General features: G+C 27.9%; 1 long non-coding RNA gene across 2 annotated transcripts; it reads right to left on the bottom strand.

Moving 5' to 3' along the window:
- Window positions 1-291: 291 nt before the first annotated feature.
- LOC119685066 lies at window positions 292-12840 on the bottom strand. 2 transcript variants are annotated; one of them, XR_005252781.1, is made up of 4 exons: window positions 12498-12840; window positions 4472-4595; window positions 569-600; window positions 292-464 (listed from the first exon to the last, which is right to left on the bottom strand). It is a non-coding gene; the product is annotated as an uncharacterized LOC119685066 (long non-coding RNA). The 2 variants fall into 2 exon arrangements; XR_005252780.1 differs by having other exon boundaries at window positions 292-600.
- Window positions 12841-13378: the final 538 nt, after the last annotated feature.

Here is a 13378-nt window from a genome sequence, read left to right as displayed (position 1 = left end):
AATCATAGTTTTTAAGTTACTGAAAAATTAAGAATTTTAAGACAGAATACATATATATAATATAATATATATATATATATAATTATAATAGTAAATAACTCCGTATCAATCCAATTGAAAATTGAACATTTTTTTTATAACCATACATTTATTTATATAATATACGTATATGTTTTTATTACATAAAACAATATACATATCTAAAGTATCTGAATTTTACCAAACTGTCTTTGATAATACCTTAAAAAAAAATTAATAAAAAACCGGTGTATTTACAACATTTGCCTTAATTTTATTTCAAATATTAGAAATAATGTATAATACGTTAACCAATGTGATATGTAGTATAGTTAAATATGCTATATTTTATACAAAAAAAGTCATGTATGTATTTGAATTTAATCAAATAAATAAAATAATACCAAGAAAAATCAGCTGAACGTTGATTCGCGTTAATTGCAATCCTCAGGAACGTGGTTATTTGTGAAAGAAGACAAACATTATAATTGTATATAAATGTTTCTAACAATTTTATTATTTAATACTTGGAAACAATAAACTAACTTACCAATCCTCAGGTTGACCTCTGTTAAGCATAACCTGAAAATTTAAAAAACTGGAATACTATCTGTATAAACTATTTGAAAGCTATTGTACTAATATTTAGAAGTGTAAATATTAATCAGAATGCTATGGAGACTGAGAGATAATAAGCCAAATTAAAACCTAACTGTGCAGTGCAAGCTTATCACCATAAGTTCCTCATCTTCAAAAACATCTACTCGATATAAAAACCACTAAGAAAATACAACAATATAATCGTTGTTGTTATAATTCGGTCAAAAAATATATAAGGGACAGTGTCCTGAACCTATATGCGAAAAACGACAAGCTGCCCCACTTAGCACTATCTAATCTCAGAGGAATCACTAACCGCACGGGGCGGTAAGCAGATTTTAGATCAGTCATTGAATAACGACGAAGCTTATGAGAATTATATAAATTAGACAGTGAGTTGGGTGGGACTCTGCAGAAACCCCCCAGTTATCAAAGATTAAAAGTGCCCAGATGCACTAATTTGGAAAATGCTCAACATAATAATGATCCAAGTTATATTTTTTAACAATCTTAAATCTTTAATGAATAGTAAACAACATTTTATTGAATATGTAGAGCAATGCTTATTAAACCATTTGATCTGGTACTATTTCAATACTGACATTATGGGAGCAATAAAATTTTCCACAGAAAACGGAAGGCAAACTTATTTTATGTGATTGTATTATTGTATGCATTTCATAAATATTTGGCATATGATAAGGAGAAAGTTTTTAATATCTATTATCTTGACACAGTTTAAACTATTAATCGGTACAAACAAGTATTTATAAAAAATACTAAGTCCATTAAAAATGCTGTCTTATATCTCTGATTACATTTTATATTACATTCTTTTAAGAGTATAATTATCGAAAAGTTTGATGTAGTATGAATTTTGAAAAAAGGATATTTTAAAAAACAATATTAAGTCATTTATTTACTATACTGCACTGTTATAATGTTATAAATCTCATAATCATAGTTTCAAAACGTTACGATATAGTAAGAAAATAGAAACAAGAGAAAGTTCAGGTTTAGAAAACTTTAGTTGTTGGTAAAATATCACAATGTTGATAACAGACAAGCTTTTAATACATCGTGTCTATATACATACAAAGTTAGCTATATGAGCCGAAGCATCTAGCAACACTCTAATTTTGACGAGAAAGGTGAGAATGACTTATAATAGAAAGTGTTTCAAACGTGAGTATTGGGAAATTCTTGGTATGGAGGAGAACACATTAGTCGAACACATTGAAATTTTTCTGATTTATTATTAAGGTAGCGAGAGAATAGAGAGAATATATATGTCTGATATTGCCAAAGTTAGTTATATGAGCCGAAGCATCTAGCAACACTCTAATTTTAACAAGAAAGAATGGCTTATAATAGAAAGTGTTTCAAACGTGAGTTTTAGGTAGTAAGAGCTTAGAAGGAAGATATATATATAAATATATATATGTACGTATGTAGTAGGTATAGTCCATTTATTTTTTAATAAAACATATTTTTTATTAATTATGAATTATGTTTTTGAATTGAGAATTCACCTGTTTAGAATACTGCCAAAGATTCAGAAATATTTGAGTGCGAGAATGATATCAAAATCTTCTTCTCAAAGTAAAAAGCAATTTATCGCTTAATAACTTCTTATTACTAAGATTATATCTCTGCTTAAGCTATTGCCTTATTATACATGACCTCGGTTACCTGAAGGTAACATTGTAGAATAAATGGTTTTCCTCTTGTAGACAGCAGACTAACGAGACTTACTAAATGAGATAAAATGTATCAATTCTCAGACGATACAGCAACCCTACTCTTTAATAATAATCTAAGCGATGTATATGCAGAACAACACAAACAATTGAACAGTATCGTCGTTTGATTCACAAATTGCAAATCAACTAAATGTTACAAGTTTATTCAGGTTATATACGTTTTATGTTACTATTTGCGATCTATTTGATTACCTGGCCAAACAAATTCTGCACAGATACCATAGCCTGTAGCGACAAAGCACTTAGGAATTTATTTAGATCGTAAATTGAACTGGAAAATTCACAATTTCAACAAATGTAAAACTTCAAGCCTTAAATTTTAAAACTCATTTCAGTTTTTCAGTCGTAATAGTAACACACGGTCTCAATAACAACCAGAAAAGAAACATTATAATTAATCAGCAAAACCCGCTTGTAGTAGAGCTGATGTTAAACAGGAACCTTTTAATAGGAATAATGATGCACCAAAGATATAAAATACGCGTCTTTGTTTAAATTTTGAATAACTTCATCAAACTTATTATTTATTAACAAATTAAATTAGACAAATTGTATTAAACAAAGCGGACTTGAACCAAAAATAAAAGAATTACCACTATGTAATTTTTGGACTATAAGTGTTAGGAACTCAAACTGATCAAAATAGAATCATTGATGCGCACATTACCACACAGACCCAAACTACATATAATTTAATGTTTTTTAATAACTTCACTTAAAAAAATATACGTCGATTGAATTTAATATATGTAAGTTAAACAAAATGCCTCAAGTTTAACTAAAGAATTATGCTTTGACTTGAATTTGCAGGTAAAGCATTAACTTGATTAAAAAAATTTTGGCCTAAAAGCCTAATATATAAATGTGCATATTCTATTAAAAATAATATTTTTTGTCTCAACTTAAATCCTAAAAATCACTACATAGACCTAGCGATATGAGAGCAATGTGCAAATGTATACAATTAATCACTTATATCGACATTCCAAAAATATTTATACAACCACGTAAATATACAAGTGAATTTGAACAGTAGCATGAATGTTACTCATACGCACCGTTGCGCCCAAAAGCAGGCAATGATATTCCGGCGTCATTCACGATTCAATTACTTTCTTCTTTCAATTTATAACGTTTAATTCCTTTCGAAGTAGGCAGTAATTGGCCACATGGAATTGTAATACAGAATTAAATGCCTCAGTGTGTGCAATATTTTCAAACTGCTGTAGGCAAATTACATTGGGTTGTGCAACACGCACCAAAAATCGCGCAGCATTTTGGATTTCATGAAATATCTGCCAGCGCTGCTGATGGTACAGTGAAAAAGCTGTGCCATTGAGTACAGAAGATACAGTTAAACTCACTGTTAGCTGCGTTATGCAGACGGTTATGCGCTAATTGCGTAGAGTGTGTCACACAATGTAGAGCGTGTCATATAACACAACAGCACCGCTGCAGCGAAATTTGCATTACAAATGCAATAAAAAAAAATTTATTTATGTAAATGCATAAATTGTGCTGCACTTTGGTTTAAAATATGTACTTTAGCAACGAATTCAGCTTAAAATGTTAATTTAAGTGATTTACGGTTACGAAATTATACACGTACTCGTGCTGCATGAATATGCAAGTGGAAATGGAAAACTATGGCACTGTGCAATTGTGGAAATGTTGAAATGCTGGATTGTAACTGAAAACTGTGCTAACACAAAGTAAATACTCCAAACGGAAATGAAATGCGGTCAGTGCGGTTCAAAATGTAAAAATGTATTTGAAAATCCCATGAAGCATTTTGAGTAAAAAAAGGTACACGGCAGCTAAGTAGTGAAAGAAAAAATTCAGTTTTGGTTTTTTTTTCGTTATCGAATTTGCTGAATCAAAAGTTTATAAAAAGGATTTAAGTAAACATTAATTTAACATTATTCACATAAGTCAGTTTTAATTAGCAAAAAAGGTTTTCGTTTGTGAAACCAAGCCAACAGACTTTATACGCTCACATTGCTGCTTAAGCAAGCTGAAGTAGTTTTCGTACTTTATTTTTTAATATTTTTGGAAATTTCTAAAAGAATTACTTCAAAGTTTTAACTTACCTTATTACTTAGCTTATAAAGTTGTTTTTGAAATATGAGAAAATAATGTGTTCAAGCACAGTTTAGCAAGGAGTTAAGTACGTGAGTAAAAACTCTTCAGGATAGTAGAGTAACAAGATAGATTCTGTAAAGATAAGAAGAAGTTTTATATATTATATTAAATGTGTTATTAGTTTGTGTTTCTATAGAAAATAAAAATAATAAATTTGTCTTAAGAAACAGATTTTAATAGCTTTGTATACAAAAATTAAAATTAAAAAATTTAAATGAATGAAAAGTGAAACAAATTTATTTTAAAAATCGTAAAGTTTTAAATTAAAACTTTTTTTGATAAAAAGGTTTTTCGAGAAGTAGTGAACTACAGCAACAAAAATTCATTTTTATATTATTTTAATTAATTGAATTTTTGGCTGACCATACAGGTGTTTCGAGTACTGCCAAATATCCATCATCAGTGATCTTGGAAATAATTCTTGTATTTAATTATTACCAGGATGTCATTATGATATTCTGCACAATCAAACTTTACAACGAATTTTAATTCAGTCCGGTATTTTGACCACTTTTTCGTAGCAAGCTATATATGGGTATAGTTTTATTCTCAAGCTATCTATACCTTAGGTTATTTACTTCATACATTGATTATATTAACAATAACTACACACGCCATCTATTGACAATAAGTATAAAGAATTTTAACATTGATTACATAGTCAATAGTGAAAAACTTAAAAATTTTTTAATTGGTTTTCACCGCAAAAGACAAAAGGTAATGTCTGATATTGCCAAAGCAATATAGCAATATTATGATAAGTAATATGATAAAAAGTGGCATACTGAGGTCTTTTGAACTCAAGCTCTGAGGTCTTTTGTTCCTAAAAAAATCAACTCAAATTTGTCAATCGTTTCGTTAATAACAGATTCTTGAAAATAAAAATTGATGATAACTGCCCTGTAATAAATAAAATTATAGCTAAGTGTCCAAATGATCTTCCGTAGCTCCGATTTCATATTGCTGCCTTTTCCAGTGTAGATGGAAGCACTTTAATTTTGTTTGCTTATCATACCTAAAACATTCAACATAGTAAAAGCGTGGAGTCTATCACAAATAGTTTAGAAATATACAAAACTGAGATTCAAGAGACAAGTTCCATACTTAAGTCGCAGACAAATTAAAGTCAATTCAAAGAGAACTCAATTAATTACCTGAAAAAAAATCATTATCCAAGACATCTGCTTTATCAAGTGAAAGTCCAAAGTGAAATGTACTATATGTACTATTAACTTTCAACTTAAAATCTTTAAGAAATAGACATAATAAGGAAGAGATGCATGCTGTTTAAAACTCTGAACCTTAAGGCTTACATATAGTTTCAATTGATATTAGTGGAGTTTCTATGAATTTTAGTGATGGTATTTATCGCCACATTATATTGGTACGTGTCTTCAGGCTTCATGGTAGGTAATCATTTTAAAAATATAAGGACTATATAATTAATTCGACGAATATGCAGCAATTTGTGTAATTTTTTCTACATAATTCATATAAAAATATTTTAGAGATTTGATGAGTGTAAACATAGCGTTAGAGAGTAAAAGTGGATTAAACACTAACTATTGTATGAAAGCACAAGAAGACAAGACAAGAATACGTCTATTTAGGGGTTTGATGTGAAAATTTTCAGTTTTGTAGCTCAATGTCTTGAGAATTAGGTTATATTGATAGAATGCGTAGTAGGAAAGCTGTATAAAATAGCTGTCTTTACTGATATATATGTTATTGCCCAGGAAATCGGTTTCGTACTTAGCATTTATGTTGCATTTATATTAACTTATTTGACATTCGTATAATGCTAATTATATATAGCTATTTATATACTTTGTCTAAATAAAATATTCTTCTGTTTGATAATATTGACATATCAGAAAAGTATGCAAATTTTTTAAAGAATTTTTCAGAAACAGAAATTATTATATATAATACAGTATAAGGCGTTTCAGAAAAAATTAATGTTTTTTATGAGGTGGTGATTCAATTGAGAAATACGAAAAATAGTATTGCAGTTAGTACTTATCATAAATAGAAAATAATTTTATTACTAAAAAATTTATTGTTATAAAAAATTTTTATTAAAAATTATGAAATCAAATATGATTATTCTCATTTAGTGTAATTTTAATCAAAAATTATTGTATATATCTCAACAAATTATAATTTGTTAATTCATTTTCTACACTAATTAACGCTTTTTATTTAATTGAAACAATTTATTAAGAAATGTTATTAGTTGTGTGTATATCCCATGTTAGCAATTAAGTGACATCATAAACTGAAATTAATGAAAAAAGAAAAGAAAAAAAACTCTTAATTTTTCTTTTCTTAAAAAATTTTTTTTACTATTAAGTATTTGTCATTATTAAAACCTCGACAATATTTTATCTCTTCTAGCAATCTTAGAAAGTTTTGTTTTTCTTTTATGCCATCACTTTTCATTGTCAGTAATCTAATATGTACTTTAAACATTAAAGGAAACAACAACCGCACTTCCGGCTATTTAGGTCTGTCAGAAACCCCAAAAATACAATATGCCACACACTAACACATTCACAAATTCCTTCATTTCTAGATTAACTTACTAATTCTAGTTTTTTCTACACTGTTTTTGAAAGTTTTTATGGCTATTCTCTGCCTCCTTTTATCAGCCTATTTGTACTTCCTTTATTTGTTAAGTTCCTTTTGTGTTTCTTTAGTTACAGTGCTTTTTCTTTCTTCCTTTTTTTTCATTTTTTTTTACTCTCATTTTTTATCTTCTATGTTCTGTGTTCTGTGGTTTTGTGTCTGATATTGCCTGCTTCATATAAACTCAGTGTTTTTGTTCTTATTTGTTGTGGCAGTTAAAAATGTTGTTGTCGTTGTATTGTGTCCTTTAGTTGTGCTTCAAAGGACATGGTTTCTAAACACAAATCGCAAAACAAGCGTGCCTGAATGTCACGGTCTTTTGGATTGCCATTGTTGTTACGTATAATGCCACTCATTCAGTTGCATTGCATACTATACTAAAGTATAGTATGTGCTTCTAAAAGCACTCAAACTATAAAATTATGCTAAACGAGCTTCAAGTAGACGTTGGAGACCAAATTCAATTATTTGTACATTTTAAAGGAAAAACTCAATAAACTAAATAAAATTTATTTTTATTCAGCTGTGTTAAGAGTAAGGCTTGATTCAATTAATGTTGGAAAAAATCGTAGTTTGCGGTGCATAAGCACTTTAGATATATGTTGTATAGCAAAAACTCTATAAAAAGCATTTCAAATTATATTTATAGTAATAATGACATAAAAGAGTTACAGGAAAGTTACTGATCTGATAAAATTCATTACTTTAACTCCTGGTTTTTAATTGATATTATTCTATGCTGAGAATAGAGAATAGAGTATTCTATTTGTCCAAATGGATCGAGAAATACTTTTAAGTAAGATATAAAAAACTACATGCGAACTCAAACTGATAAGCCACTACTTAGTACTAAAGGTAGGGATTTTATTACCAAACTTTAGCGAATAAATAGTGACCTATTTACATAAATCCTGTCATGTTATTTAACTGAAATGTCCAAAATACAGTGTTAAAAGAATAAATTTATGTAAGTGTGTTTCTACATTGTTTGTTATTATGAGAATGTTATTATAAGAAAATCTAAAGAAGTAGAAGAAGAAGAAAGAAGAAGAAAGAAATAGAAGAAAAAAGACTGCTTTAAACAATAGAAATATTAAAAAAAAAAACATGGCACCTAGATATACCTTCGCCCCACTACATGATATATAATTCTCGAATAAAACTATGCTTTAGTATAAAGTTACTAAATGTTATAAATTTTAAACAAAGAAAATACTTAGCTAACTTCGGATGATTGCGTAAACTTGTAATATTTCTTAAATTGGAATTGAATTTCATAAGATCAGTTTTATGCCACCTATTACCGGAATCCGTTTAATGCAATAGAGGACACATCTTTCAGACTAATGTTATTTAAAAATGATGGGGTTCTGTCAAACAACCATGCATTGTATTTAATTAATATACTATAAGCAAGGAAATAAGAGATCGATAATCCCGAGATATTGTTGATTCAGTATTTTTCTAGAGTGCAAATATAAAAACAAGCAAAGAAGCTTTCTCGTACAATCCCATCGCTCCAATGTATAATCACAATTAAGTGCTATTCTTAAACTTAATAAGAAAAATAATACAAATTAATTGCATTATTTCTAAATAATACTTATTTATATATCACATCTCTTATATATATATGCTATATATTCTCTTCTACATCTCTTCTGTTTGATGTTTACCAAGTATTTAGACCTGTACATTGACAGATTTATAGAGATTTTAACATATGTGAAACAATATTGAAATATTTTAATAACCTTTTATTCAAAATAGTAAAAAACAAAAATTTTTATTATTACTTTGTTACACTCAATATACAAATATGTTAATAGTTAAAATAACTCTTAGAATTCAAAAAATAAATATCATGGAATTAATAGATTAATGATTTATCAGGATATATTTATCAAAATCAAAACTTTGGGAAAAAGTATAATTGTTTATAATAAAATAAAATATTTCATTATCTTTTGTGTCCTGGTCAATACATAAACAAAGAATAGTTATCACATTTTATGCAATACGAAGCATAATATCTTAATTTTAATCACCTTAGTCCAAATAGCAGAAATATGAACATTTAAAAAATAAATTTGTATTTCTAGCTATAATACAGTTTACTGTTATTTTTTATTAATATTAGTTGGCAATTATACAGTACACTTACGCTGCATAATCGGGTATTAGACCCAAATATTTTACAGTATTATGTCGAATGATTCATGTCGACAGTTATTTTTTCTTGTAACTGCTGAGAATTTTCAAGTCATTCAAATATTACTATCAACCCGCTAATAATATGCTGATCGATAAGAGTTTTCGCTATTAAGGTTCCCACAATTGAGCTTTCACATAATTAATATTTACGATCTGTTTTAATAGAAGTATATAGGACGAGAGAAACGATTAAGACCAAATAAATATTTTGTTAATATGTGAAAAAGGCAGGATCTTGTTCTAATTTTGATAAGTCTTTTAAAATCTTTTATTAGATCGTTTTAAAATAAAATTTACTGTAACAACTTATCTCTGAGATAATATAGCAAATAATTAACTCAAAAGAATCATGAAAACATTGCAAGACTTGCTCTTTCCTAGGAAATCGTCTCTAGCATTATAATGATTCATTATAATACATTATAATTGTGTATTCATTTAGATAAATCAAATGAAATAAAATGTGTTTTTCAACAACATATATCGCTACTTTTTGATGCTGTTAACTGACACTTTTACTAATATATGAAACCTTTTTAAGGGTTCTTAATATGGTAATATTATATTACTAATATTACTAATATATATATGTTGTATATAATTAGTTATATATACATATGTGTGTGTATATGTATATGTATATATTGTATATAATATATCTATAGCTGTTCTAGAAAGAAACTGATATAAATTAAGTATGAAGGTAATTGATCTATATTTAGTATGATAAGGCAGTTCATATAAAGTATATAAAATATAACCGGCAGTAAAAAATAAAATACATGAAATCAATCAAATATTCTACATTTTTTGATATTATAGAACAAATTACATATTTTGTGAAAGTTACTACTCAATACTGGAGTTTAAAACCACACAAATGCAAAATAATTATTTTCCGACGGAAAATGAAATATTACAGATTTTAGAACATATGACTGTTAAATTATGAAAATCATATTTAATAGAAATACTACATTAAATAGATATGAATTTATACAATTAAAATTTAAATCAATTAATTTATTTTAAATAATTTTATAAAACAAAATCAGTCAACTTCTAGTAAGCTTGTAAGTGAGTTGTGTGAAGAAAGTGATATTATAATTAAGTGGCTTTAGTTATTTTTAAATAAGTAGAATATATCAACTAAAAAAAATAAATAAATATATTATTTATATTTCTTTATTTCTTCAAGCTAATCATCATTATTATTTATTAACAAAACTACATATCATGAGTGTGGCTTTATACAGGTCTACTTATGTTATGAAAAGAATGCATAAAAAAAAATTTTACCAAAATCGGAGATGATGAGGTCAAAAAGATAACTCATTTGTAAAAGAATAACCCTTATATGTGAAAGCGGATATAATTATTTTCATATTATAACCCTCGGAAAGTTAAATACTATATATAACAAATTATAGAAAACTAGAATGTTAATTAGTTGTATTTATGTTAGCTATTTATGCTAACTATATTAAAATAATTGATCTTCAACAAAATATATATGTTCTGTATTAAATTAATTTTAAACTGCTTTGCACTTTTGCGTGAGAAAAGCAGCTGCAAACTAATTTTTTTAAGTTTATTAAAAAGTTTATAATTTTATATACAATATATATTTAATTAAATTTAAATATCTAAAAAACAAATTAATTTTAATAAATAAACATTTTGCTCTATAAACTCTATAAAAACGTTTACATTTTTTTTGAAAATAAGATTTTCGTTAGAGCTTGGGAAAAAGGATAACTTATTTGCCGTGGATAAGTCTGTCAGATTACAGCAACTTTGCTGCAATAAACAACACACTTAACTGCAGTTAAATAAACTCATTTAAACTTTGAAATTCGTAACTTTGTGGAAGAGATAAATGCTCAGTAATACTCAGTCAAATGCAAAGTTTATAAGACAGAAAGAAAAAAAACTGAAAGGATGTATTAAGCTTTCTGAAAAAAAAAATTGTTTTTAATCCTTTTTTGGTATTTAAAGCAAGTGACTTTGTAAGAAAATACATAGCAAATATGATAAAGTATATTTTGTTTTACTTTCTTCCATTTGTTTAACATAATTACGCACAAAAATTAAATTTAAATCCCAGTTACTAATTGGATTAGTACATATTTTATATTTCCTTAAATCTGGTTTTGCCAACAAATGCGTAAGGATTTAAGCTGCTGCAGTTAAAACAGCATGCGCTCAACTTTCTGCTCCCTAATGCCAACAAATATGGCCTTAGAAAGCACAAATATGACAGTGCGGAAGTTGCTAAAAGGATTAAAAACCTTTAGCCAAGTTTTTTGCTGTCTAAAATACACAACAGTGCCAACACACACACACAAACACATACAAGCGAGCAGAGCTAAACAAAACACTGACACAATTTTGCTGAAATATACGGCAAAATATAAAAGAAATACAAAAGATATACAATAAAAACAAAACAAAATAGAACAGAAATGGAAATGGCAAAAAAAAACTTGTTAATGTGTAGAGCATAGTACGATGAAGGGAACGGAATAGGAATGGAAAAACGTGCACCGTAGTACGACATTTGAAGTTTATGTGCAAAATGCAAAACAAAAATATATTTTGTGAAAGAAATAAATGAGCACATTTCTGTGGCATACTTTTAGGTTATTTTATGCAGTAAAACGTTATTTTGTGTTGTGAAAATTTAAGAAAATCGATTCGTTTGCTACAATTTAATTTAGATAAACGGAAATAGCAGTAAAAAACATAAATTTAAATTCTTTCGTTACTTAGACGTAATGGAAACGTAATCGCTTAACTAAATTTTGTTTATAAATTTTTTCTTTAGCATATATAGTAGAAATGTATATAAATCAATTTCTGGCATTTACACTTTGGTAAATATTTGAATAACGAACGTATGAAAGTCAACAACGCCATATGTTTGGCATTTTGTTTATATTGTCATTGTAGTTCACATTGCTTTGGTAAACAACACACTTTATCGCTTCATTTATGTAAATACATTTGCACTCAAACAAAAAGGTGCACACACAAACGTCTCAAAACAAACGCATGAATGCACAATTAACTTACAAAAGTTGTTATATAAAACTTATGAATATATATAGTAAAGTTGTAACCAATACTAACCGGAGAAAGTGGAAAGGAATAGTTGGAAAAAAATTAAAATGTTTCTACTCCTGCCGCTTTGGTTATATTGTTCTTGCCGTTATTATCTCGGCTCACAACTATTTACAGTACAGTAAATAGTACTTCCAGCGCCTGGTGGCTTATAACTTTAGTCTTGACTGAAGTGTTGAAGTCTCTTTTATTTATTTCAACTTTTTTTTTACTTTTACGTTCTATACTTGTTTATATATTTTTACTTTTTTGCTAAAGGTGAACTTTTTATAGAGCTGAGGAACACTTTTCTATCTGTTTTTCACTGAGCTTCTGAGGTTCGTTCGCACTCTTCTACAAGACACAACTGCTCCTAAACTGAACCATTTAGTAGGGCTCGCATTTGTGTACCTACCAACGTCGTGTCGGAAGCATGCGTTCGTGTACATTCGTAGTTTTGTCAAAAAAACGAAAACGAAAAAAAAGCCACACAAATCGAATAAAGAAAACAAATGTTTTCATTTCGCATTTCGGTAAAACAGAGATAAGCGTGAGAAAATTGACTCTTTCCATGCGAATTTGAGCAGTCTCAGTGCAAATCAGACCAAAACAAACAACAACACACCTACAAATAATGAGTCGAACACGAGCTCGGCAATAACAAACAAACAATAAGCACTCAATTTTGTTACTCTATCACTCATTGAATTTGTAACAAAACTTAGACTGACTCAAGTTTTTCACACGAATTTCACCAAATTTTTTGTTTCATTTTAGCCGTTCGGTTGTACGAGGCTAGTTTGTTTGTTACTGTAAAAGCCGAAGCCGATAACAACAAATTATGTACAAAAGTATCCACGACTTTGGCTGTAAACATTTGTTGTAACAAAGTTGAAATGTGCACATGAATA

This window comes from Teleopsis dalmanni, chromosome 2 (genome assembly GCF_002237135.1).
Source record: "Teleopsis dalmanni isolate 2A chromosome 2, ASM223713v2, whole genome shotgun sequence".
Lineage (NCBI taxonomy): Eukaryota > Metazoa > Arthropoda > Insecta > Diptera > Diopsidae > Teleopsis > Teleopsis dalmanni.
The sequence above is the reverse complement of the archived record's forward strand: the minus strand, read 5'-3'. Positions and strand labels throughout refer to the sequence as shown.